Genomic DNA, 26,351 nt, shown 5'->3' on the forward strand with positions numbered 1-26,351 from the left:
TCTTTTGGATGGCGGTGATCCTTACTGGTGTGAGGTGATATCTCATTGTGGTTTTAAATTGGATTTCTCTAATGATTGGGGATGTGGATCATCCTTTCATGTGCCTGTTGGCCATCTTAATTTCTTCTTTGGAGAAGTGTCTGTTCAGCGACTCTGCCCATTTTCTAATTGGGTTATTTGCATTTTATTTGTTGAGGTGTGTGAGCTCTTTATATATTTTGGATATCAACCCTTTATTGGATATGTCATTTATGAATATATTCTCCCATAATGTAGGATGCCTTTTAGTTCTATTGATGGTGTTCTTTGCTGTACAGAACCTTTTCAGCTTGATACAGTCCCACTTGTTCAATTTTGCTTTTGTTTGCCTTGCCTGGGGAGATATGTTCATGAAGAAGTTGCCCATGTTTATGTCCAAGAGATTTTTGTCTGTGTTTTTTTCTAAGAGTTTTATGGTTTCATGACATACATTTAGATCTTCGATCCATTTTGAATTTACTTTTGTGTATGGGGTTAGACAATGATCCAGTTTCACTCTGTTACATGCAGCTGTGCAGTTTTGCCAACACCAGCTGTTGAAGAGGCTGTCATTTCTCCATTGTATATCCATGGCTCCTTTATCATATATTAATTGACCATATGTGTTTGGCTTAATATCTGGACTCACTATTCTGTTCCACTGGTCTGTGGGTCTGTTCTTGTGCCAGTACCAAATTGTCTTGATTCCTGTGGCTTTGTAGCAGAGCTTGAAGTTGAGAATCGAGATACCCCCGCTTTATTCTTCTTTCTCGGGATTGCTTTGGCTATTCGGGGTGTGTTGCCATTCCATATGAATTTTACAACTATTTGTTTCAGTTCGTTGAAGAACGCTGTTGGTGTTTTGATAGGGATTGCACTGAATCTGTAGATTGCTTTAAGCAGGATGGTCATTTTGACAACATTAATTCTTCCTAGCCAAGAGCATGGGATGAGTTTCCATTTGTTAGTGTCCTCTTTATATTCTCGTAGCACTGTCTTGGAGTTTTCTAGGTAGAGATCTTTCACTTCCTTGGTTCGGTTTATTCCTAGGTATTTTATCCTTTTTGATGTAATTGTGAATGGAATTGATTTCCTGATTTCCCTTTCTGCTAGTTCATCGTTAGTGTATAGGAAAGCAACAGATGTCTGTGTATTAATTTTGTATCCTGCAACTTTGCTGAATTCAGGTATTAGTTCTGGTGATTTGGGTGTGGAGTCTTTAGGGTATTTTATGTACAATATCATGTTATCTGCAAACAGTGACAGTTTGACTTCTTCTTTAGCAATCTGGATGCCTTGTATTTCTCTGTTTTGTCTGGTTGTCATGGCTAGGACATCCAGTACTATGTTGAATAACAGTGGGGAGAGTGGGCATCCCTGTCTTGTTCCCAATCTTAGGTGGAAAGCTTGTGGCTTCTCGCTGTTTAGTATGATGTTGGTTGTGGGTTTGTCATATATGGTCTTTATTATGTTGAGGTACTTGCCCTCTATACCCATTTTGTTGAGTTTTTATCATGAATGGATGTTGAATTTCGTCGAATGCTTTTTCAGCATCTCTGGACATGATCATGTGGTTTTTGTTCTTTTTGTTCATGTGGTGGATAATGTTGATGGATTATCGAATGTTGTACCATCCTTGCATCCCCTGAGATGAATCCCACTTGATCATAGTATATGATCCTCTTGATGTATTTTTGAATTTGGTTTGCTAATATTTTGTTGAGTAATTTTACATCTATGTTCTTCAGGGATATTGGTCTGTAATTTTCTTTCTGGTGGGGTCTTTCCCTGCTTTTGGTATTAGTGTGATGCTGGCTTCATAAAATGAGTTTGGAAGTATGCCCTCCTCTTCTATTTTTTGGAAAACTTTAAGGAGAATGGGTATCATGTCTTCTCAATATGTCTGATGATGAAATTCAGTGGTGAATCCATCAGACCCAAAATTTTTGTTCTTGGGTAGCTTTTTGATTACCAATTCAATTTTGTTGTTGCTATTTGGTCTGTTTAGATTTTCTGTTTCTTCCTTGGTCACTTGTATTTTTGTAGAAAGTTGTCCATTTCTTCTAGGTTATCCCATTTGTTACCATATAGACTTTCATAGTATTCTCTAATAATTCCTTGTATTTCTGTGGTGTCTGTAGTGATTTTTCCTTTCTCATTTCTGATTCTGTTTATATGAATAGATTCTCTGTTCCTCTTAAAAATAGTTAAAACTAGGGGTTTATCTATTTTCTTTATTTTCTGAAAAAACCAGCTCTTGGTTTCATTGATTTGTTCTAGTGTTTTATTCTCAATTTTATTTATTTCTTCTGTGATCTTTATTATGTTCCTCCTTCTACTGACTCTGGGCATCATTTGTTCTTCTTTTTCCGGTTTCAAGTATTGTGAATTTAGACTTTTCATTTGGGATTGTTCTTCCTTTTTTAAATAGGCCTGGATTGCTATATACTTTACTCTTAGAACTGCCTTTGCTGCGTCCCAGAGAAGTTCGGGCATTGTGCTGTTGTTTTCATTTGTCTCCATATGTTGCTCCATCTCTGTTTTACTTTGGTTGTTAATCCATTGATTATTTAGGAGCATGTTGTTAAGCTCCATGTGTTTGTGAGGCTCTTTGTTTTCTTTGTACAATTTATTTCTAGTTTTATATGCTTTTTATAATCTGAGATGTTGGGTGGTAGAGTTTCAATCTTTTTGAATTTACTGAGGCTCCTTTTGTGGCCTAGTATGTGGTCTATTCTGTAAAATGTTCCATGTGTACTTGAGAAGAATGTGTATCCTGCTACTTTTAGGTGTAGAGTTCTGTAGATGCACCATTTTGTCTAGCCTTTTCTTAATAATTCGGGGACACTGATACATAAGAGATTGAGTGTCTCACAGTAATCCATCTCTGTTGACAAATAATCAAGTTATTTGTCCCTTTTCTCCTTTTTGTTTATTCTTTATTTTCATGCTGACAGATGCCGTCTATGTTTTATCCAGTTCTCAACCTTTGTTTTCTCCACGGTGTCCGTTTTGGTTTGCTCTCTCTAGTATGAAGACAAAAAAAAATTCAGGATGTAAAACTGTATCAGAAAAAGATTAGAGACAATTTTATTAAAAAGAAATGACAAACATGTATTTGTGTGTTTAGGTCTAAAGGAAATACATCTAGATGTTCGCAGTTTTCTCCGGATTGTTAATTTATTTATTTTCTCTCCTTTGCAGTATTATTGCCAAATTGCTGCCATGAGCATGTGTTTATTTTATAATTAAAAAATCATTTTATTTAATATTTCACTGTAGTTCATTGGTTTTGAAACATAGCTATGCCATTACAACATGGATATCATATTGCTTATATCAACCACCGGATGACCATGGTTAAAACACCTCACTGAGCATCAATTTCTAATCTGTTAAATGCCTCCTTCACAGAACTGGGAGAATTAAATGAAATAAACTAAGTAGAGTGCCTGGCATACAGGGGGTGACTTCAAAGTATCATTCCCGGGAAAAAGACGGCAGCATGAGAAGTGAGGCAGAACCCTCATTCCAAAACCACATGTAACACAAATATACAGCAAATACAACTAATCCTGAAAGAGTGACCTGAAGGCTGCAGAACAGAGCCTACATTTGGGGAATAGAGAAGAACTCATAGAAAATAGTAAAGTAGCAAAGCTGCTATCTGGTGGAACACAAGCCCTCCTCAACCCCCGCTCACTGGCGGGAGGAAGAGAAATGGAGCAGGCAGGGAGTAGAAGCCCAGGACTGTAGAACACCCAGCCTGGAGATCTGCTCTGGGAGCACAAACCCACAGTACATAGTGCTATGGAGACTAGAGGGGCAGGAAATCAAAGACAGATAGAATACTTGGAGAGACTGAGATTCCAGCTGCTTGTGGAAAACAGGTATGCACAACCAGCAGCTCTGGGACAAAAGAAAGGTGGGCCCTTTGAAAGACTTCACTACAGTGAGAGAGGTGCAAAAGAGGCAAAGATTCAGGAGGGCTTGCTGCTCATGAGAAAGGGCAGGTGGACAAAATCACCCTGGCACACTCAGCCTGACAGGCTGGAAACTTTCAGGAGCTTCAAATGCTTCATTCCTCTGGCTGGCAACAAAGCCCAGAGGACCCCCACTGTGAAACAACGCCTGCCACTCCTTCCTCAAAGCAGGCATTAGTCCACACACCTGCTGGACCAGCAACCATGCAAGCCAGCCAGAGGGTGGCCCTGCCTATGGCAGCTACAGAGGCATAGTGCAAAGGCTTCTCCCTGTGCACTCAGCCCACTGGATCTGTCAGTGCAGGCAGGCACGGCAGCTGGGAAGTTGGAAACAGATCGGTCCTCACAGTGGGCACTGGTGCCATATGCTTGTAACCCCCGCCATTGCTACAGGTGCTCAGCAGCTCAAGAGAGTAGAGCTTCTGGGCACCAGAGGATGCCACCTACACAAAGTTACTCTTCAACAGGAATCACCAGAAAATGAAACAGCAAACAAATTTTGTACAAACAAAAATTCAGATGCCAGAAACTGGGCTAAGTGAAACTGAAATCACCAATATTCTTGATAAAGATTTGAAAATAAAAATCATAAACATCATGGAGCTACCGAAAAATATTTCAGATCTCAGGGAGGACGTTAAGAACGAGATAGAAAATTTGAAAAATAAAGTATCTGAAATGAAACAAAGAGGGGAGGGGTTTAAAACTAGATTACATGAGGTAGAGGAAAGGGTCAATGAAATAGCAATCACATAGCAAGAAAAAAAGGAGCTAAGGCACAGAGAGAAAAAAGGATCTCTAGGGCTGGAAGAATCACAAGAGAACTGTGTGTGACAAATCCAAACAGAGCAATATTTGTATTACAGGGGTACCAGAGGAAGGAGAGAAAGAGAGTTAGAAAGTCTCTTTGAGGAACTAATTGCTGAAAACTTCCCCAATCTTGAAATAAAATTATAGAGATGAAAAACAGATTAGTGATTTCTAGAGACTAGGGATGTTGGAAGGGAAAGGTGGGTTTAACTATACAGAAGCATGAGGGACATCTCTGTGGTGATGGAATAGTTCTGTATTTTTATTCCCCCAGTTTTACTGTGATACAATTGACATGTAACATTGTATGAGTTTAAGGTATACAACATAATGATTTGATACATGTATATATTGTAAAATGATTACCACAATGAGTTTAGTTAATATCCATCATCTCACATAATTTCAATTATTTTTCCTTGTGATGAGAACTTTTAAGGTTTACTCTCCTAGCAATTTTCAAACACATGACATAATACTTAGCTGTAGTCGCCATGCTGTATGTTACATCCTAAGAATATGTTTAACTTATAACTGGAAGTTTGTACCTTTCTACTACTTTCACGCATTTTGCACACTCTGTATCCCATTTTTGATAACCACCAATCTGTTCTAAGTTCAGGTTTTCTTAGATTCCATATATAAGTGAGATCATTCATATATCTCTTTCTTTATCGGACTTATTTCACTTCGCAGAAAACTTTCAAGGTCCATCAGTGTTTTCACAAACAACATGATCTCCTTCTTTCTTATGTTTGAATATTCCATTATACATACATACACATACACACACACATGCAAATAGACATAGTATACATACACATACAGCATTTTCTTATTCATCTGTTGATAGACACACAGGTTGTTTCCATGTCTTAGGTTTTGTATATAATGCTGAATGACATGGGAGTGAAGATAAGTCCATGAGAGAGTAATTTCATTTCCATCAGATATATTATACCTGGAAGTAGAATTGCTGGATCATGTGGCATTTTTAAGTTTTGGAGGAATCTCCATACTGTTTTCCATAGCGGCTGTATCAATTTATATTCCCACAGTGCATAGGGGTTCCCTTTTCTCCACTTCCTTGCCAGCAATTGATAACTCTTGTCATTTTCATAACAGCAATCCTAGTTGGTGTGAAGTCATATCTCATTGTGGTTTTGATTTGCATTTCCCTGATGGTTAGTGTTGTTGAGACCCTTTTCATGTACCTGTTGGCTGTTGGAATATCTTCTTCAGAAAAATATCTATTTAGTTCCTTTGCCCATTCATTAACTAGATTATAGTTTTGTTTTTGTTGAGTTATGTGACTTCCTTACATACGCTAGATATTAATATGTATCTTGATGTAGTGGGGCTTGTATGAATCTATACATGGAATAAAATGACACAGAACTATATACATATAGTACCAAGGTCAAATTCCTGGTTTAATATTGTACTGCAATAATATAAGACATAACCATTGGGTGAACTGCCAAGAGCCTACTTTTTAGTGTTCTGATCATCAATTTCTGAGAGCGTGTGTGTGTGTGTGTGTGTGTGTGTGTGTGTGTGTGTGTGTGTGTGTCTTTGTGTTGGGGCAATCCCTGCACCAACAAGCAATTCTCAGACACCAGTTAGGGAACCTAAAACTCAATTCAATTCTGAAACAATCTATCTGGGATATTACAGATTACACAGGTTAGGTTTCAGTCCTCTGAGACTGCACCTTCCATTTCAGAAGACAGCCACAATCCCAGGTCATTGCCTGTGCTTCTGACCAACCAGCCATAGACTGGATGTTTCAACATCCCACCTCCTTGGAATTCAGATGCCACTCCAAAGTCCACAAGGCTGCCTGTACTTTTGACCAATTGGTTATAAATCAGAGGTCTTGGGAAGACCCCAAAATTTCCTCCTCAGGTTCAATTAATGTGATAGTGTGGCTCATGGAAATCATAGAAACATTTCCCTAGCTAGATTTCCACATTTTTAAATGAAAGTTTAAAACTCGGGAAAAGCCACAGAAGAGACGCATAAGGCAACATATGCAGAAAGGGCACAGAGCTTCCGTGCCCTCTCCAGGCACACCACTCTCCCTGAAGCTACGTGCATTCACCAACTGGAGGTTCTCAGAACCTAGTCGTTTTGGGTTTTTACGGAAGCTTCATTATATAAGCACGATGAATGAACTCACTGGTCATTGTCAATTGATTCAACCTGCAGCCCCTCTTCTCTCTCTGGCAGTCTGGGGAGTGACTGAAAGTTCCAAGTCTCTAATTGCACAGTTGGTTCCTCTTGCAACCAGTCCCCATCCTTTGGCTACCCAAGGACTATCCAAAACCTACTTCATTAACACAGCAAAACACACCTTTATTCTTTCATCACTCAGGAAATTCCAAGGGTTTTAGGAGTCCTGTGCCAGAAACAGGAACAAAGACCAAATATATATTTCTTATTATAAATCACATTATCACAGCTACATGGCAAGAAGTAGAAGCTATTCTGTCTGGAGGATGTACGAAAGCTGTGGCCTAGGGATCTGGGAAATCAATATTCTTGTTCCATGCACACCACCAAACAGCTATAGGACTCTCAAAAAGTCCTTTAACAGTCCCAAGTCTCCGTTGACTCATGCATAAAATAGAGAGAGTAAAAATGTTTGCCATATCTATCTTGAAAGGTTTTTTGTGGAGACAAAATAAGAAATGTGAAATCCTTAGGAACTATAAAGCAGGGTTTGGTGAACTTCTCTGTAAAGGGCCACAGTAAGCAGTTCAGGCTTTGTGGGCCGCTATGGTCTCTACTCAGTGATGTCAATGTGGCACAAAGCAGCCACAGATAACATGTAAAAGAATGGTTTGCTGCAATTAAACTTTCCTTACAAAAACACGCAGAACAAATTTGACCTACAGGCTACAGTTTGCTAACCCTGCTAGAAAGGCCTATACAAACCTTATTTTTATGTTTAGATCCTTTATCTCATGTGGATAGTAAAGCAGAACAAAATTTAACTTAGGAGAGCTGGCTTCCAGTTCTGTCCATGACACTAATGGCTGTGTTGTTTTGGCAAATTTATTCATCTCACTGGTATCCTGTGGGGATTAGGGGGCGGAGGCAGTGTTCCCAGCCCAGGGTGATTAACTGGTGAGACTGAAATGAGTCTAAGGAAAGGCTAGGTCTGGAGAAACCCGTTTACTGCACATGAAGAATACCAGCTCTGTTTTCCCCTCTGGTGGCCGCTCTCACTCCCCATCTCCCTGCAGTCCCTGCACAAACTCACCTCCCTACTCGCCCCTTCTGGGAGAAACTCCAGAGGCAGATCCCCAGGGAATGACAGGTTCCAGAACAATTATGCTACAGAGGGGAGGAGAGAACAGTCTCTCTCCATCCCTTGTCCCAGAAGCTGAGGGAGGAAACAACTATTGATATGTAAATGGCTAAGACCTGGTGAGAGATTCTGGAAATTTACAATTTTACCCCACACCTCCTTTTATAATAATTAGAAAAAGGTGAGCACTATCTCCTCCAAGGTCTGAGGTATTTAAATCTATTCCCAATTGCTTTGATAATTCTCATGAAATGTGCTTTCTCAGGTTATGAATCCTCAAAACCACTTCATCATTACAAACTCTTTATGAAAGGTTATGTTTATCACATAGATCATGGGCATGGATCTCTGGTCAATGAATACGAATATGTCTACTTTACTGGAGAAAAAGTCGATGCTGAAAGGAAACCTATTTGAAAGAACATTAATGGTGCAGCAAATTTATTTTTGGCATTTCATAGTTTGTCGAGCTCCCACGTCAGGTTTCTTAAAAAATGAAATTTAACCAAGTAAATCTGAAGATTGTATTGGCTTTTTAAAATGATTCATGACTCAGGGAGCATCCCATCTAGCAAGTAGAGGGAGCTGCTTTGAGTTGCAGAACAGCAAAGGTTTGCAAAGGCAGAGAAGGAAGGAGTGGAAAAAGGAAATTATTAGCAAAGAATTCGTTGTTTTCAGCAAGTTGGCCCTCCTAGGATTGACTGGGAAATTCCATATCGACTGCTTAACGGTTACAGTCCCGGAGGGGGTTGAAACTGCAGTTACGTATTGTGCAGTGGGAGGCTTTAACATCAGCGACTCCATTTTGGGCCCATGGTTTTCTTTTTTAACAGGGTGCATAGTTTAACTGGAAAGTACTCGATTCCTTTAAAATGCAGTGCTTCGGTGCTTCTGAATTTCTTCAAGTTTCATTGAAATATGTCTTTTATTAATACGGCATGATTATTTGAAAGATATTCCAGTTAACATAAGCTATTATTTCAAAAAAGGGATTAAAATGTATTGAAAATTAATATATAATTTGCTAGAAAATCAAAAGACCTGTCATCAACTATAAATTGCTTTAGATACATTAGCGGTGGTTACATGCTTACATGCTTAAAAATAGAAGAGACGATAAAATACATTAATTATAAATGTATTTGAATTTTTAATATGTATTTCATAAAATTCATGATAATTAAAATTTTGGGAATTTTTCTTGAAGACAAGAAGAATCTGGAATAGTGTGCTTCCTATCACTGCCAAAACTCAATAAACAGCTGATTAATGTTAAACATAATATTAAGAAAATGTGTATAAAGTAAGCCCAAAGTCAGCAGAAGCAAGGAAATAACAATCATTAGAGCAGAAATAAACAAAATAGAGAGTAAAAAAAAGACAAAACGGAATCTATCTTTTGAAAAGACAAACAAAATTGACAAACTCTTGGCTAAACTAAGACTCAAATAAAATCAGAAATGAAAGAGAACACATTACAAGTGATGCCACACAAATAAAAAGAATTTTGTAACTCCAGAGGGAAAATCCCGGCGTAAAATACCTTGAAATCGAAATCAGTCAAAGGGAGAAATAAAGTGGGAGAAACCCATTTATTCCTTTCAAGCAGTCATCCACTTCTGCTCTGCCATGTCTCTCATGACCCAGCTACAGAAAAAGAAAGAGCTCCACCCAACCTCTCCAGTCCAGATAAGCCCTCACTTGCCCCTGTAATTACCTATTGATACGGAGATGAACAACTTCTCTCTACCCCTTGGAACCATACTGATAATGGAGATGCACTGAGGCTAGGCAAGAGATTCTGGAAATGTTGTAATTTTGCCCACAGACTGTAAGACATTATTATGAAGAATTATATGCCAACAAACTGGTTAACCTAGAGGAAAAGAAACATACCACCTATCAAGACGGAATAATGAGGAACTACAAACCTTAACGGACCAATAATGAACAGAGACACTGAATCAAGAATCCAAAATCTCCCAGCAAAGAAATATCCAGGGCCAGGTGGTTTCATTACCAAATTGTACCAAACGTTTAAAGAGAAATTCATGCTAATCCACCTCAAATTTTCAAACAATTAAAGAGGGAACAATTACAAACTCATTTTATAAGGTTTGCATTACCTGGATACCAAAGCCAGACAGAGACACTGTAAGCAAGGAAAACTACAAGCCTTATCCCAGATGAACATAAATGCAAAAGTCCTCAAGAAAACACTGGCAAACTCAACAGAGCAGCACATGAAAAGGATCATAAGGAAACGTACGCATTTGCATGAGGGTTTAGAATCACCAAATGTGAAGATAACTTCCAGCTTTATGAGTTTATAAAGCCAAGAACTGGACATACTACTTCTTGAACATATTAACTCCAAGGATTTTTTTAATGTTCTTTGTAGGCAGAGTACAGTAGAGAACACTGAACATATGCTAAGACATGAATGAAAAAAATAAAATGATACAGACCTTTTAATAGAGAACGAAGTTTTTTAGCAGGTTTTCAGAGATGAGGAAACTCGCAGGGCCAGAGTCCTGACTCAACTGTATTATTAAGCTGGTTAGCGGCACAGCTGAAACTCGAGGCTGGGATGCTTCATTTTATTCTAAGTTTCTTTCCACCTTGAACCTACATAAAGAGAGAAAAGTAACATAAGAACACTAAAAACAATATAGATAATACCTGAATGTGGAACTATCAGCAGGGCTTTCTTTAAAAACGCACAGACGTAGTCAACGGATGCTGCCTGAAAGAGGTGAAGAGAAAGGAAGTGAAGGACGGGAGATGCACATCATACTAGGTACTGGAAGGAAGAAATTTCCTCTACCCCTCGAGGTTCTTCTAGCCAGTCTAAGAACCAAACTGACATGAGACAGAGTAACAGGACAAAAAAAAAAAAAAAAAAAAAAACCACACAGAGTTTACTTACATATGTTCAGGGAAGCCAGAGACATGGATCCCAAAGACAATCAGGGACCATGAGGCATATATGTCCTGTCATCCTGAACCAAGGAGAAGGGGGTACTATGGGTCTGAGATTGCAAAGGAAGCGGGAAGTAATTCACAGGAATATGAAAAGAGTAAATGTTTGTAAAGAGAATACTTGATGGGCCACAGAGAGAAATGTTAACAGGCTTTGTCACACTCCTTCCTGTCTATCACCCCTCGTTCACAATATGATATAGCCATCTGTGGTGACGGCGCTCCTCCCAGAGCACTACCTCCATCTCAACACTTCTTAAGCAGTTGTTGTGGGGATATACAAGTATCTTCCTGAGTCTCCTGGGCCTTGATAGTTTTCAGCTCAGAATAATCTGCACGCCCAAGGGCCACAACTTGGGGTGGGTGGTCTGCCTTTGGTCCCTACGCAGGCACAGGGAATGCCTGGCAGCAGTCCTTTCAAAACAACAGGAATTAACTGTGGAAGAGTTTTATATCCTCTCTTGACTTGGGAACAAACTAAAAATTGTCTTGTCCATTCACATATTCATTCATTCAGCAAATGTTTCTTAGCACCTACCGAGCACAATTTCCAGTGCTGAGTCTTGTAAACATGATAAACAAGAAAGGCGTGCCTCTGGCCCTCCAGGAGCATAGGAGCCAATAAAGGAGGCAGATGTTTAGCTTAGCGACAGCAAAACTACAAGAGCTATTTTACAGAAAGTAGTGTGTGGGGAGAAACTTGCCTAGTCAAGGAGACTGGCTGAGAAAAGACGACTTGCCGAGAAGAGGGGCATTCATGTGACTCCGAGGGATTACTCAGAGCTACCATGCAAAGGAGGAGAAAAGAGAGTCCCAGATGAGGAATTCCTTCTCAGTTCCCGTCTCTCGACTTCTCTGCGTACTCAACAGAATTGGCACATCTTCCTGCTTGGACCTCATGACATCACCAGGCACCCTTTTCAGTCTTCTATGCAGGCTTAGCCTCTATTCAACATCTTGATGTTGCTCAGCCCTGCATCCTCTCCTATATCTACTTTCTCACATTTGGTGATTCTATCCAGATCACTAGTTTTGATCTCCAGGCCTGTCCTTAACCACTGAGCTACCGACTAATGCATCCAACCACGTATTTCAACTTTCTGCCTGTAGATTTTAGACATTTCAACATAACGTGGCTTGCCTGCGGTAGCCGTCCACCTCTCTTCCATCCTGTGTGTTGAGCATAGAAGCTCTCTTGGAACACACTACCGTCAGCAAGAGCAGCCAAGGTTGCGAAGGAGAGAAAAGAGCTATTTAACCTAAGTGACTATGGTTGAGTAAGTACTATTCAGCTTGGAGTACGCGTTAAAGGAGAAAAACAATATTCCAAACCAATGACGATCTTCTTGATTTTTCACCTTATTTGTTCTCTTAGTAATAATGATCTCTCTAAATCTTAGGTGGTTTTTATTTTATTCTTTATTCTTTCATGATCAGTTCAAATTTTTATAAAATGTAAACGATATCCAAACTCAACCATGAGTCATCTTTAATCATACGTACTCTTCATCAAGTTAGAGACTAGACTTGGTCTTGCACGGCTCCTCCACCCCACCTAGGTGGACACGTATAGCCAGTGATATCTTGCGGCGATCTGAATGAGTCATTATGAAAGCAAAAGACAACAAAAACGGTTTCTAACTTTTTTGAATCCCTAAGTATATGGCCTCTCCCTTCACTGAAAAGAATCCATTCTGAACCAAACCACATCCTTCTCTGACAGTTTTTTGTTGCAAATATGAAATACAGTAATGAAAGGTATGACTGGCTCAACTCTCAGACTGATTTATGATGACAGTTCTCTGATACAAGGTAAATGAAGAACTGAGTGGATTCTGTGAAGTGAAAATTCCCTATATTGTTCTTCCCCTGTGTTGATTAAGCACGTGTTAGGTAGTTTGCAGACTAGGACCTTTGAGACCTGTGTTGTGCAGAATGACTTATGGCTGTTAAATGTTATGCTTTTCTCAATGAAAGCCCTGATATAAATCCTGATTGAGAATCTTTGAGGTACAAAGGAAAATACCTCTTGGGCTCCCGGGAGGAGTCACGGACTAATCCTGAGGCACCTCTTAGATTTTACCAAAATTTTCGTTAAGAAAAATAATCTGCATTGGAGGTCTTCCAAAATTTATTAAATATGCTACAGACAATACTAGTCTCTTTAAACAGCCTAGCCCATTACACTACCACCCTACTCTATTATTCCCCCAAAAAGATATTTTCACTGAGTCCTATACGTAGAAAAGAAATGGTCCACATTTGTAGCCTAATATTTAAGGTCTCTTGGAAACTGGATCATCTCATCCATGTCCATGGCTTAAACTAATACAAGTGCATGACTTCAAAACCTACAGCTTTTGACAAAACTTCACTTCTGATCTCTCTAATCAAAGAAACTACTCAATTTTATTTCTTAGTTACCTTGCAGGTGACTCAAAATCAACATGCCTAAAACACAACTTTTTTCCTTCAATAAAGTCATTCTTCCATTTATATCCTCTGCTTCTCTGAGTGAACACATGGTATCTCAGACCAGAATCCAAGAAGTTATCCTGGAGTTATTCTTTTCCCTTCCCTGTCATATTCAGTCCATCACTAAGTTCTTTGAGTTCTTCTCCCTGAACATGTTTACAGTCACTCCTGCCTCCCCACTACCAACCCTGCTGCCCTACTGCAGGCCTCCATCATATCCCATCTGCACAATTTATAACAGCTTCATTACTAGTTGCTTTTCTTCTGGACATGTCCTCCCTTCCCCATCAGACAGTCATACGACTATGGGAACATGTGTCATGGGATTTATCTTTCTCATTCATAAATCTGATCACATCACTACCATTTTCAAGTTCTTTAATGGTTCCCTATCACTCCACATTACCTAAACTCCTTTGCACGGCTTACAAGACGCTCTGCGATCTAGCAACCTGCCTCTTCTCCCGCCAGTCTTAACCTCTTTCCAAATGCTTTCTTTTTTATGTCCCTAAACATTTATTTTCCATTTCTCAGAAAATCCCTTCACGCAGTCATATATCCAGCCTGTGCCCACTTGGGTTGCTCTGCACATGGAATCGTGACCCCTTCTTGCCCATGCATCAAAATCTAATTTATAATTCAAGTCTAAAGTCAGTAATATCTGCTATATAAACTATCCTTATAAGACTCCTGAGATTTTAGAATCTCTTGTCCCTCTACACAGTGAATATATTTAAAATATAATGACTGTCTCTCCTAATGAAATTTTTTCTCATATGCCTGTCTCCTACTCGCTTATACCTTCTTCAAAGTTATTTGTCTATAAATCTTTGTCCTTCTATCACTTAGGAGAGTGCCTGACACAGTCAGATGCAGTATTTTTAAGAAATTGACTTAGATGCGTTTCCATGATGTTGAGCATCTTCTCATGTGTCTGTTGGACATCTGTATGTCTTGTTTGGAAAAATGTCTATTCAGACCCTCTACCCATTTTTTAAGCAGATTGTTTTTCTGGTGTTGAATTGTACGAATTCTTTATACATCTTGGATATTAGCCCTTTATTGGACATATCATTTGTGAACATCTTCCCCCATTCAGTAGGTTGCCTTTTTGTTTTGTTGATGGTTTCCTTCACTGTGCAGGAGCTTTTTAGTTTGATGGAGTCCCACTTGTTTATTTTTACATTGGTTTCTTTTGCCTGAGAGATGTATCCGGAAAAAAATTGCTAAGGTTGATGTCCCAGATTTTACTGTCTGTGTTTTCTTTGAGAAGTTTTATGATTTCAGGTCCAATGTTTAGGTCTTTGATACATTTTGAGTTTATGGAATAAATAAGCCACAGCAATGAAAGGTACAGCCTAAGGAATATAGTCAGTACTATTGTAATAACTTGGTAGGGTGACAGATAGTAACTACACTTATTCCATGGTAAGCATTTTCTAATGTACATAAATGTTGAATCATTATGCTATCCACCGAAACTAATACTATGCCATCTACAAAAAAAAAAAAAAATTCAGTGAACAAACGAATGTATGAAAATATGCACAGGGTTAACGTGAAAAAATAAGGAATTACTGTTGCTTCATTAGCTTTCCAACGCTACCACCTATTAGTCCAAAAGCCGAAGATGATTTATAAATTGGACATCTGAATCCTACCACTCAGTTGAATTACTTGAAGCCATTTTACCACATTTCTTATAGAGGGGCAGGGACACAATGGGAAGAACAGACTGGGGATGCAAAGATGGGTTTGCCTTGATCAGCTCCAAAGCCCCTGTCAGTTCTGTCCTATGTGCGTCTCTGCCCACGACCGAGGCAAATGTGTGCTATTATTAAGGAATTACTTCATGTCCTTTATCAGGGAGACCAGAAGACCGAATTTCATAAGTGCTAAGAAAGCAAGAACTGAGTGAGGAAAATTACATTAAGCAAATCTGCATCCTTCTGTGAAAGAAAGAACCAACCGGGTTTGCAATGCTTCAGCTTCACAAAACCGGAATGCCCTTCTTTCTGACCTTATAGCGGAAACCTGCCCACTGCAGGACCTTGTTCAGTGCTGGAAGACAGGACAGTGCCAAAGGCCTGGGAGTAGGGCATATGCACAATACAGGCTTCCAAACTCACATAAGCAAGAGCAAAATGGGAATATGACATGAAATAAAGTCAACGGCAAAGTGACCCATACTCTTTGCTTCAACAGACTAGAAAGTCTCTATTACACAAGCTACTATTTTGTTAATATATTCATTCAACCTCCTAAAATGTTTCCTCAGATGTCACGCATAGAAGCAGATGCTGTTAAGAGTTACAAATGGCCTGAGACACCATCTCGTTGGATGCTTCTCCTATCGTGATCCCTGCAACCCTGGGTTCTGATGTGACGCCTCAGGGACTAGCCAAGAAACAGAAGAATTCTATTTAAAAGCTAAACATAATCTGATCTAGTCTAACTCCCTTGATTTAGAGATGAGACATCTGAGGCACAGAAAAGCTAAGTGATTCATCAAGTTCATGGCAGATGTCTACGACCTGCCCAGCTCTTACAATGCCCATTAAAATGGGGACATTATACTTGGACATGTTTTAGAGCCCAACTGCCTCAATTCAAACCCTGCTGCTCTTATATGACTTTGAGCAATTCATTTACCCTTTCTGGGTATCTGAAAAGCAGGGTTCATACTGGTATATGCCTCATAGTATTGTTTTGAAGAATAAGTGGGTAATACATAGGTAGAGCCGAGCACATAGCAAGCACTCAAAGTACTACCTATTGTTACAGTTACTCTTTTTCAGTTTTATCAAACTCAAACCTTCAGGGCTAGGCACTGTATTAATTTCCTATGTTTGCTACAGCAGCTGACCATAAATTTCGTGTCATAAAACAATACAAATTCATTATCTTAAAGTTATCAGGAACAAATGTCCAAAATGGGATTCCCTGAACTAAAATCAAGGCGTCAGCAGGCTGATATCTTTCTGGAGCTTATAGGGGAGCACCTTTCCTTTGACTTCTCCAGCTTCCAGAGGATCCCCATATTCCTTGGCCTGTGTCCCCTTCCTCCACCTTCAAAGCTGGCAGTGCAGCTTTATCCAACCTCTAATTCTGACTCTCTACCCTCTATCTTTTACCTCTCTCACTTAAAAAGGACCCTTGTGATTACAGTGGACTCACTCAGATCATTCAGGAGAATCTCCCCATCTCAAGAGCCTTACCTTAATCACACATGCAAAGGCCTCTTTCCATGTAAGGTGGTATATTCACAGGGTCTCGGGATTTCAACACGGACATCTTTGAAGGACTATTATTCTATGTGTCATAGCTAGATAATATATTTAATGCACAAAACAGCTGTGTGTAAGAGAGGAAGGAATGGTGTATGCTTTTAAATATTAGACTAAACAAATGGATACATCCCAGACCTGACTTGGTATGAGGCCACCGGCTTCGGATCCCTGCCCCATAGCATTGCATTGCTTGGTTAGACCAGGTCTCTGTGAAGCAAAGAAGCAAGGTGGTGACTGCCTGAGTCTATGCTACTTAAGAACCCTAGATAATTCAAGATAGTTATCTCATAATGAAATAAAATGGTAAGATTCCTCCCAAATTCACCCAGTCTGCTCCCTACATGTTTTAAATACCTGACATGGAAATGACCAGAGTTTTTAGCTCCCTCTGTTGACTATTTCAAATTAAATTCTTTCACAGCCGGTAACAACAGGGAGTCATAACAACAGGTGCTTCGGTGTACACTCCTATTTGCCTTCTCTTTTTTAGCCATTACACCTGGTGAACTTGGAGATCCTGCAGGGATGGCATCTGTTGTCACCATCTCCCACGAAATGCAGGCCCACAGTTGTTGATCTGCAAGTGTCGGTGAAAACCCGAACCGTACTTGGCTCTGTTGTCTCATGGCTTTGCCACCACATGCTGAATCAAATCACAATTCACAGTTAGTAGTTGAAAGAAACAGAGAAATGGTCAATGCAAAGACATCTTCCTTGGCACTACTGGGAGGCAAATTACGAAACCTACCTAACTACCTCCTCTATTTCGTCTGATGGTTTCCATTGCCAACGTGGAAAGGGGAGTTTTAAAAGGAGCCCTAATGGATACTTCTGAGACCACAGCCCCGTCGCTAAAATGTAGATTTGTCTTCATAGGCAGGAGTGAGGTGCAAGTATGAAAAGAACACAGCGTGCTTGAAGCCATGACACAGAAGGAAGGATGAGCAAGAAGTAACAAGTTGGCAGGACAGAGAGAGAAAATAGAGGAGGAAGTTATCGTCGATGCCCATACAGTGAGTGTGTGGGAAAACGACTCGGGAATGAGGGTCAGAAGTTGTAGATGAAATAAGGAAAGGTCAGTCTTGGTCCACTACTGGCTGCCAACTAGATGAAAGATGCTAATGGCAAGAGTCTAAAGCCCATCGAGTCATTACATTATCGAACTTTATGAGCCACTGCTTGTTCAACACATGGAAGAAACAACTACTGCCACATGTCGTATTTCTACAAACAAAGCCAACTCTTACCCATTGAGTCTCTTCCCTCTGAACCAGTTCTCATCCCACTAAAACTACATTGGTATGGTCAATAAAACCAAGTGGGTGGAGAAGATGCTGGTAGAAATGGGTGTTAAGGCAACTGTTTTTAACTCTCACACAGTGTATTCATTTCCTGTTATGGCGGTGATAAATCACCACTAACCGAGTGGTTTAAAGGAACACAATGTCACTATCTTACAGCTCTGGGGCCAGAAGTCTGAAGTGGGCCTGATGATGCTAGGATCCAAGTGTGGGTCAGGCTGCATTCCTCCTGGAGGCTCCAGAGGAGAACCTGTTTTCCTGCCTTCCTATTTCCCCGAGACCACCTGCGTTCTCTGACTTCTGGCCGCGTCTCTGCCTTCGGGACTCCAAAGCGCGTGACTGCAGCCTCTGCTTCTGTGGCCACACTTCCTTTGCCTAACTCACACGCCTCTGTCCCTCCATAAGGAACCTCGTGGGGACACGGGGCCCACCCTGAATCCAAGATAATCACCCCATCGCCAACTCCTCAATGTAATCACATCTGCAAAGCCCATTTTTCCAGGGAAGGTGGCATGTTCACGGGTTCTCAAGACTGGGAGGTGGATATCCTAGGGGACCATTATTCTGTGTAGCACAGAGTTGTCAAGGAAGACTTGATTCCAGAAGCTACAAATCCAAACATCCACAGAAGACAGGTGGGCAATATACATGAACAAAAGAGACCACAGGATGGTGGAAAGGAAGGTAAACAGAGAGTTTCCAAGGCCTTCAAATTTTAAAAACTGTATGTAATTAACATGTAGGCAAAACAAAAGATGTCTAATTCATGCTTACCTCTTTTCAACCGTTCTTTGAAACCAGGTATTTGCTCTGTTCTCAAAGAGCCTCTTTTACCAGAACAAAGGGAGGTGCTGTCTGCTAAATGGCCAGTGCACTCTGCTGCCAATTCCACACTGACATGAATATATAAAGGCTAAAAAGAAGAATGAGGTTTAGAGGCCTGTCTTAGCTGAGACACTCACCAAGGACTAATTGGAAGAAATCGGCCAGGAAGGAAGATGACATTTCAGGAAACACGGCATAAATAAAAAAACACAGGGACCTTCTTCCCAGCAGACTCAGAAAGAATTCCCTGGCTTGGAGCTGGATGACATCTGTCTGAATAGTCTGTAAGGACTGATGGCCCATAAATTTTTGAAAATAGTAACTGTGACATTCTAGCAACAGGTTCCCAGGACACAGGCAAAGAGCATAGCAATACTATGTTTCTGTTAGACTTCATCTAAGAGGGTTTGGGGTGGGTGAATAAGTGAGAGCGGGTAGAGCACAACTTTGTGAAGGCATGCTGAGCATTTGGCCACAGGAAGCAGTGAATTCATCATCGTTTATGGAATTCCAGCTTTACCAACACTGAGGCCGGCATCAAAATCAGAATACACAGATTTTAGAGAGCTTTAGAGCAAGGGCTGTCAAGAAATGATCCCAGGAGATCAACAGCCCATGTTCACATATGCAGTCTTTAGTAGATGTGCAGCAGGGAGAACAAAAACGATGTAGTCAGAGGAAGACACCAGGGGCAACTCCTGTGTGAGGGGAGCGGCGGAATTCAATTATTTCACACGGGGAGGGGGACATGCCCTTCTATTTAAAAATCAAAGTAAACAGACACGTTCATGGACTTTTGGTAATGAAAGGGAAGTTCCTAAGCCTGTCTCCAAGTTGAGATAAAGAAAGATGAATTTACTTGCACAGAAAACATAACAGAAATACAAATGTGTGTGTGTGTGTGTGTGTGTGTGAGAGAGAGAGAGAGAGAGAGAGAGAGAGAGAGAGAGAGAGAGAGGAAGAAAGAGGGAAAAAAAGAAGACAGAATAACAGAGAAAGACAAAGAAAGAGAAACTACTTTGGTGAATGAATTTTACTCAGTAGCAGTGAAATTATAAATTACTTTTTCTGTTGTTCTGTGCCACTGACTTCCAACAAGTTTTGTCAATCATTTTCTTGCCTCTGGATGAAATCTCAAAAATGTAAAAAAGCTTTCCCATCATTCACACATGTAAGTGAATAGTCTCTTTTAATAAAAAATGCCCAGTTCAGTGGCTCTAATATCAATGCCTTAGTCTTCTGTAAATGTCAAACCTACCTCCCTGTCATCTTGCTCCTTGCGCTGACATAGCCATGAGAGCTGCATTAGGGGAGGGGAGCTTGATCCACTTCTGGACTTTGTTCCCACTCTTTTCTTTTCACTGGGCTGTCTCTGGTCTTTCAGGGCTCAAGATGAGGCAGAGAGGAGAGAGACATGGCAGAAACAATTTTACTTGACTGGTATGGTTGCCCCTGACAGTGGTGGCCACTGAAAGAACCCTGCCCTCTCACAGTCTTTCATGGGGCACTTAAGTGGGGTCTTCAGAAATGCCTACTCCCGTGCATTTCCCATCTGACTGTTCCCTGGGGAGACAGCACCTCTGCCATCACCAACAGGTTGCTCACGACTCTCCCATCAGCCCAAGCATCCAGCAGTCTATCCACACATATTCTCACTCACGGGGTCACCATGCCCTCCTGGAGATCCTCTGGGGCAGGATCTTTCCAGATGGCCCAGGTTCAGCTCCTATATCAACGTACGTCTGGTCCACACCTACGAGAGCAGACCATTTTGACTGCAGCCCTGTGTTTTTGGTGTGCTGCCACACACCGCTCCCTTTAAATTCTTTCCTTAATAATTTCCAGATATAAATCAAGTTCTTAACTATTAGTAATTGCTGGTCAGGCTCTCTAGATGATTTCCTAAAACACTGTTCAGGAGATATGAGGTCAGAGTTACATAGCCGTCTGCTATACCCTTCTCTGCTTACCTATAATCTTGCATTCTCTGTACAGATGGTCTGGTAGATACTGTACTCAGTCTTTGGGATCCTGCCAAGAACTCCTGAGTAGAGGGAAAAGCCCCAGTTAATAACTTGTTGGATGATGACAGATGATAGATGATAGATAGATGATACGTGATAGATAGATAGATAGATAGATAGATAGATAGATAGATAGATAGACAGACGGACAGATAAACAGACACATTCCAAGGACCTAAGTGCCTGGAATAATCTAATAATCCAACAAGGCACTATGCATCTACTAGCACTAGTCTTGTGTATCTCATTGACAGTGAGGGATTTTGGACGACTGCACGGATAATTGTCCTTCCTACCTCTTTTGAGTCTCCAAGATTTTAGTGTTTCTTCTTGGACCTCCCACTTCCACTGCCTCTAAATTCCCGATCCCTTATTCGAGCATATGCTTCCAGTCTCACTTTGAGGCTGACAAAAGGATTATGACGGGACTAAAGCAGAAGACAGGAATATAACTGGTTTTCTCAGGACCCCAGCAGTTCCTGGCGCAGGTCTTGCTATGAGCTGTGCAGGGCAGTGTGCATGCCCGATTCTGGTCCTAGACAAGATGCCATGAATTGCATGGTAGGGCCAGCCATGCTAGGCTGAGCTTCAGTTTCCTCTCTGCAAACTAAGATTTTATACCTTCCGATATTCCAGGACCTTGTAGGTTGACTCATTAAAGCTGCAGGAGAGTCACTCACACCACTCAGGCTCACCCAAGGCTCATTTGTAAACCAGAAAATCCATTTGCTAATTGACAGTGATTCAGATTCAGGTACATTTATTTCAAGCAAGCTACATGTCAGACATTGAGGTTGAGGACTTCTCACCCATCATCTCATTTAGTCCTCCTGCCAATGGTCACAGGATGTCCCCAGAGGGAAGCCTATTTAGAAAAACGAATAAGGTTTAAAGAGTTTCTTGGAAATGTTGAGTCAAGGCAAAGAGAAAGAGATGATCTGGGAAGATGCTCTTGAATCTCTGCTCTGGAAGCTGATCTCAGTGAGGACACACAGAGTCTTCCCCATTAGCAGCACTGGACACTCATTGGCCAAACCCTTCTACTCACTTAGTATTGTATGCGGACACTTTGTGCCTCCCCAAAACAACTTGTCCTCTCCCTTATAACCACGCTGCCTCTGTAGAAGGAATCTAGGCACACAATGTTTTCCTCAATATAGAATGTCCCCGTCTCCTAAATAGATGTATACTCTTTCTTAAATCTGATGTAACTCACTTTCCACAATAGCAAACTCAGTAACTTGCCCCCAGAGGAAATCCCTGCAGACTTTCTCCACCTATGCTGAGCATGTAGAAGGTAATCTATGTCCTTTCTGTGCTTCTAGATATGAAAATGTGGGAGGAGGAAAGAAGGGTATAGATGGAAGAGATTCAAACTTTAAAATCTGCAATCATGTCAAAGAACTGCCCCATAGCTGTATGTTTAGTATTTGTCATTTTCTAAAGAATTTCTGCAGTGCCACGCACTTGGTGTTTAGATATGAATGTCACTCTATTCTCAAAGCACTCATTGTCCAGTGGGGGGCACAAACATATAGGGAAATAATTTCAATGCAGTGAACTAATGGTTGCTTAACATTTAAATGTGGTACCATCAGAGGACTGAGATTCGGAACACTGTGTCTCCATGGTCGGGGAAAGTCTCATAGCTCAGGCAACAAATGAGCAGTTATACATTAAGAACAGAAATTCATTGGACAGGAAAAGGAGGGGCAGTGGAGGAAGGAGTGAGGAGGAATGCTTAGGGGAGGACATTCCAAGCAGAAAGAACGGAGGCCGAAGACAGCATAGGAGTTTGAAGGAAATAGGAGATACTTCGTATGCTATCCTGATTTTCGTGAGTGGAAAAGAGGCTGAGAGTCAGCATCAAGTCAAGACTGACACCTGTTGCTAAGATCAGAAGTTTGAATGGCATTCGGTAACCAGTAGGTACAGAATTAAAGCAATGTAACATCATGAACATATATGTGTTTCTAAAAGACAGTTTTAATAGTATTATGATTTGTGGAAGCTAAGTTGTTTTGTAACTGCTAAGTAAAATTTATGAATGATAATATTTATTTTAAGGAAGCACATTCTTCTACCACAATGTGTTTTAAATAGTTGTTCTGCAATATACTTTCCTTTGCTCTGGTCTTTCTGGATATACCAACAACTCAATACATAGTACATAGCTCTGGTTTAGTGGGAAGATGGCTAAACCTAGAGACAGAAAACTTGGTTCTGAATCCCTATTCTTTCTCGTTCTAGCTCTGTGACCTTGTGTCAGTCATTTAACTTCTCTGAGATTCAATTTCCTCAACAGGGAAACAGCGACATTGATATCCACCTTCTGGTTTGTAGTGAGGGTTAAATTAAGGAATGAGGGAGGTAGCCCTTGGACCTACAAAGTCCTCCAGGACTCACCCCCAGGGATTCCAACTCATGAAATTTAGGACACAGCTAAATGATATTTAGCAGATCCTGCTGGTCCCGCACTGGCCAACCCCCTTTCCTTTCTGAATGAGAGAACTAGCGATGGAGCTGGAACGAAAGTCTAGATCCTAGAACTATGCACTTTTGTCATTCAAAAGTGTTCCTCTGGAATGGCTTCAGATGGCCAAGACCTCATTCAAACTTAAAACTTACATGGAAGTCTGCTAATACGTATGCAATGAGATCCTGATTCCTTGATCTAAATGTGATTGGTTTGCCCTTAATAGGTTCATTTTCTCTTAATCAAAAAAAAAAATCAGATTTCTTCTTTACTCACCACAAACTTCAGTTGACCCTGAAACACCACAGGGAATAAGGGCACTGACCCGAGATGCAGTGAAAAATCCTCGTATAACTTTGACTCCCCCAAAACTTAACTACTAACAGCCTACTCTTGACCAGAAACCTTACAACATAAACAGGCAATTTACACATATTTTTGTAGTTATCTCTTGTATACTATATTCTTAAAATACACTAAAGAAACATTTTCAAACTGTTACAAACTCCCCAAATTTTTGAAATACCTTCATTGAAAAAAATCTGCATATTAAATGGACCCACACAGTTCAAACCTGTGTCGTTCAAGGGTCAAATCTGTACTATCAGCGGATAAACAGTTCTACTGCCATCCACCGATTAAAGACTGATACACTAAAAGTGAAGGAAAACTAATGACTTAATTATAATTCCACTAAGGAAAATATGTGGATTTATGTCTTAACCATATGTACTTTGTTATGGAGTTTTAAGTAGCAAGAGTAGACAAATCTGTCAGATATAATCAGAAAGAAAAAAAATTTTCTTAAATGAAGTTTCATATATTAAAAACGGACTTTGGGCGTTTCATTTAAGGTTTCAAAACTGAATTACATAGAATAAATGAATTTAAATAAGACCATTCACGCAGCAAAGAGGAAATTTGTTAGAACTGTAATAAAAATACAGAATAAGAGGTTCCATTTCAGAGAAAAAAGATCCCAGAGTAGAACTGTCCTCAAGGACCTGGTAGAAGTGAAAAATGGATCGTCTGGAGTTGATTCTCCATACGAAGCCTCAAAGATTCATTATTAATAAATATCTTCAATAACAAAGAGTAAATTAAAGTTGAGGATACACAGAAACTTTGCACATCAAGCAAACATCAAAAGACAACAGAAACAAATCCACAAAGACTTCTGGTATTGATACTATATCAACTGTACTATAAATGTGAACATAATAAAGACAAACTTGAAAATAGGTCAATCATGGGAAAATATAGAAAGTAACTTAATATATATTTGAAAAAGAACGAAATAGAATGTCTAGAAATTCTGAACACACTAACCATAAAGGAAAATTCAGTGACGGTGCTTGACAGCAGATTAGACAGAGTTTGCGAGAGAACTGCTGAAAAGGAGAATTCCTTATGAGAATGAGAAAGAATGAAGCTCAGAAGGACATAAAATTGAAAAGATAGGAAAGCAAGTTCAAAAAACAGGGAGAACTGAGTGAGGATGTCTAATATATATTTAATCACAGCTGTAGAAGGTAAGCAAAGAGTACGGGGGCAAAAGCAATATTTGAAGGAACTGCTGAGAACTTTCCAAAACGAATGAAAGACCCAACCTACAGATTCAAGTCCGAGAAATCCAGGGGAAGACAGACGAAAGGAAATCCACATTACGGTAAAACTACAGAAGCCTGAGAACAATCCTAAGATGTTAAAAAGCCGGAGAAAAGAAGAGATACCTTTCAAAGAGGCAATAGTTAAACTGCGAGCAAACTTCTTAACAGCAGCAACAGAATTTACAGGACAATGCAACAATATCTAAAAGTGGCTGAAAGGAAATGGTTAACCTAGAATTCTAAACTCAGAAAAACACATTTCAAGGTTGACGACAAAATGCATTTTCAGGCAAACAAAACAAGTATTTATCCCCTCATGTAAAAGATACATAAAGCATGCATGTCAAATAGTAGGAAGTGTCTCAGATAAAAGGAATAAAGAATATAGAGTGGTCATTATGCAAGATTTTCTCACTTCCCTGCCCTCTGCCTTCTATTATTACTGTTAAGAAATTGCTCTTAGTTTGAAGTCAACTGTCTTTGTTCTCTGCATGATTTTAAGAAGTCTCTATCCATTACTCTACAGTTTCTTTATAATGTTACTGAGTAAGGGTTTCTGTTTATTCTATTCACTATACATCTCGCTTCTTGAATTTGTGGATTAGTGTGTTTGAGTCATTTCCAAGCAAACATCTTCTTGAGAATTTCCTCTGAAAATATTCAGAGCACACTGCTGTGTGTTCCTTCATCAGAAAAAGTAAATGAATCTAGAATATATGAAGAACTCTTGAAACTGCATAATAAGAAAAATAACCCAATAAGAAAATGACAAATAATTTAAGCAGCCCCTTCACCAATGAAGGTGTCTGAATGGTCAGTACGTACATGAAAACATCATCATCAGTCATTAGGGAAATTAAAATTGAAATGTCAAACAAATACCTCAACCAATTCATCAAAATGCCTAAAATCAAAAAGACTAACTCACCATATAAAGTGTTAGGAAGAATACAGAGCAACTAGAACTCTCCCACACAGCTGGTGTGAATGTAAAATGTTACTTTTTGGGAACAGCAGAAAACACTTTGGAAAACAGCTTGGCAGTTTGTTTCAAATTTAGAATGACACAGGCATTTCACTTCTTGATATGTACCCAAAATAAATGGACGTGGATATCCATATAAACTTGTGTGAATATTTGAGCAGCTTTATTTAGAACAGCCCAAATCAAATCAATCCAAACGCCCACCAATAGGTAATGAATAAACAAAATACGGCATGCTCATGCACTAGAATATAAC

General features: G+C 39.9%; 1 long non-coding RNA gene across 2 annotated transcripts in view; it reads right to left on the reverse strand.

Annotated features, from left to right (window-relative positions):
* Positions 1-999: 999 nt before the first annotated feature.
* Positions 1,000-26,351, reverse strand: part of LOC130684592 (uncharacterized) — a 70,756-nt gene continuing 45,404 nt past the window's right edge. For both annotated transcript variants that reach the window (XR_008998921.1, XR_008998920.1), the window contains exons 3-4: positions 10,596-10,755; positions 1,000-3,044 (exon numbers count right to left, since the gene is read on the reverse strand). This is a non-coding gene — a long non-coding RNA (uncharacterized LOC130684592). The remainder of the gene's footprint in view (positions 3,045-10,595; positions 10,756-26,351) is intronic.

The sequence above is a fragment of the Manis pentadactyla genome, chromosome 8 (genome assembly GCF_030020395.1).
Source record: "Manis pentadactyla isolate mManPen7 chromosome 8, mManPen7.hap1, whole genome shotgun sequence".
Lineage (NCBI taxonomy): Eukaryota > Metazoa > Chordata > Mammalia > Pholidota > Manidae > Manis > Manis pentadactyla.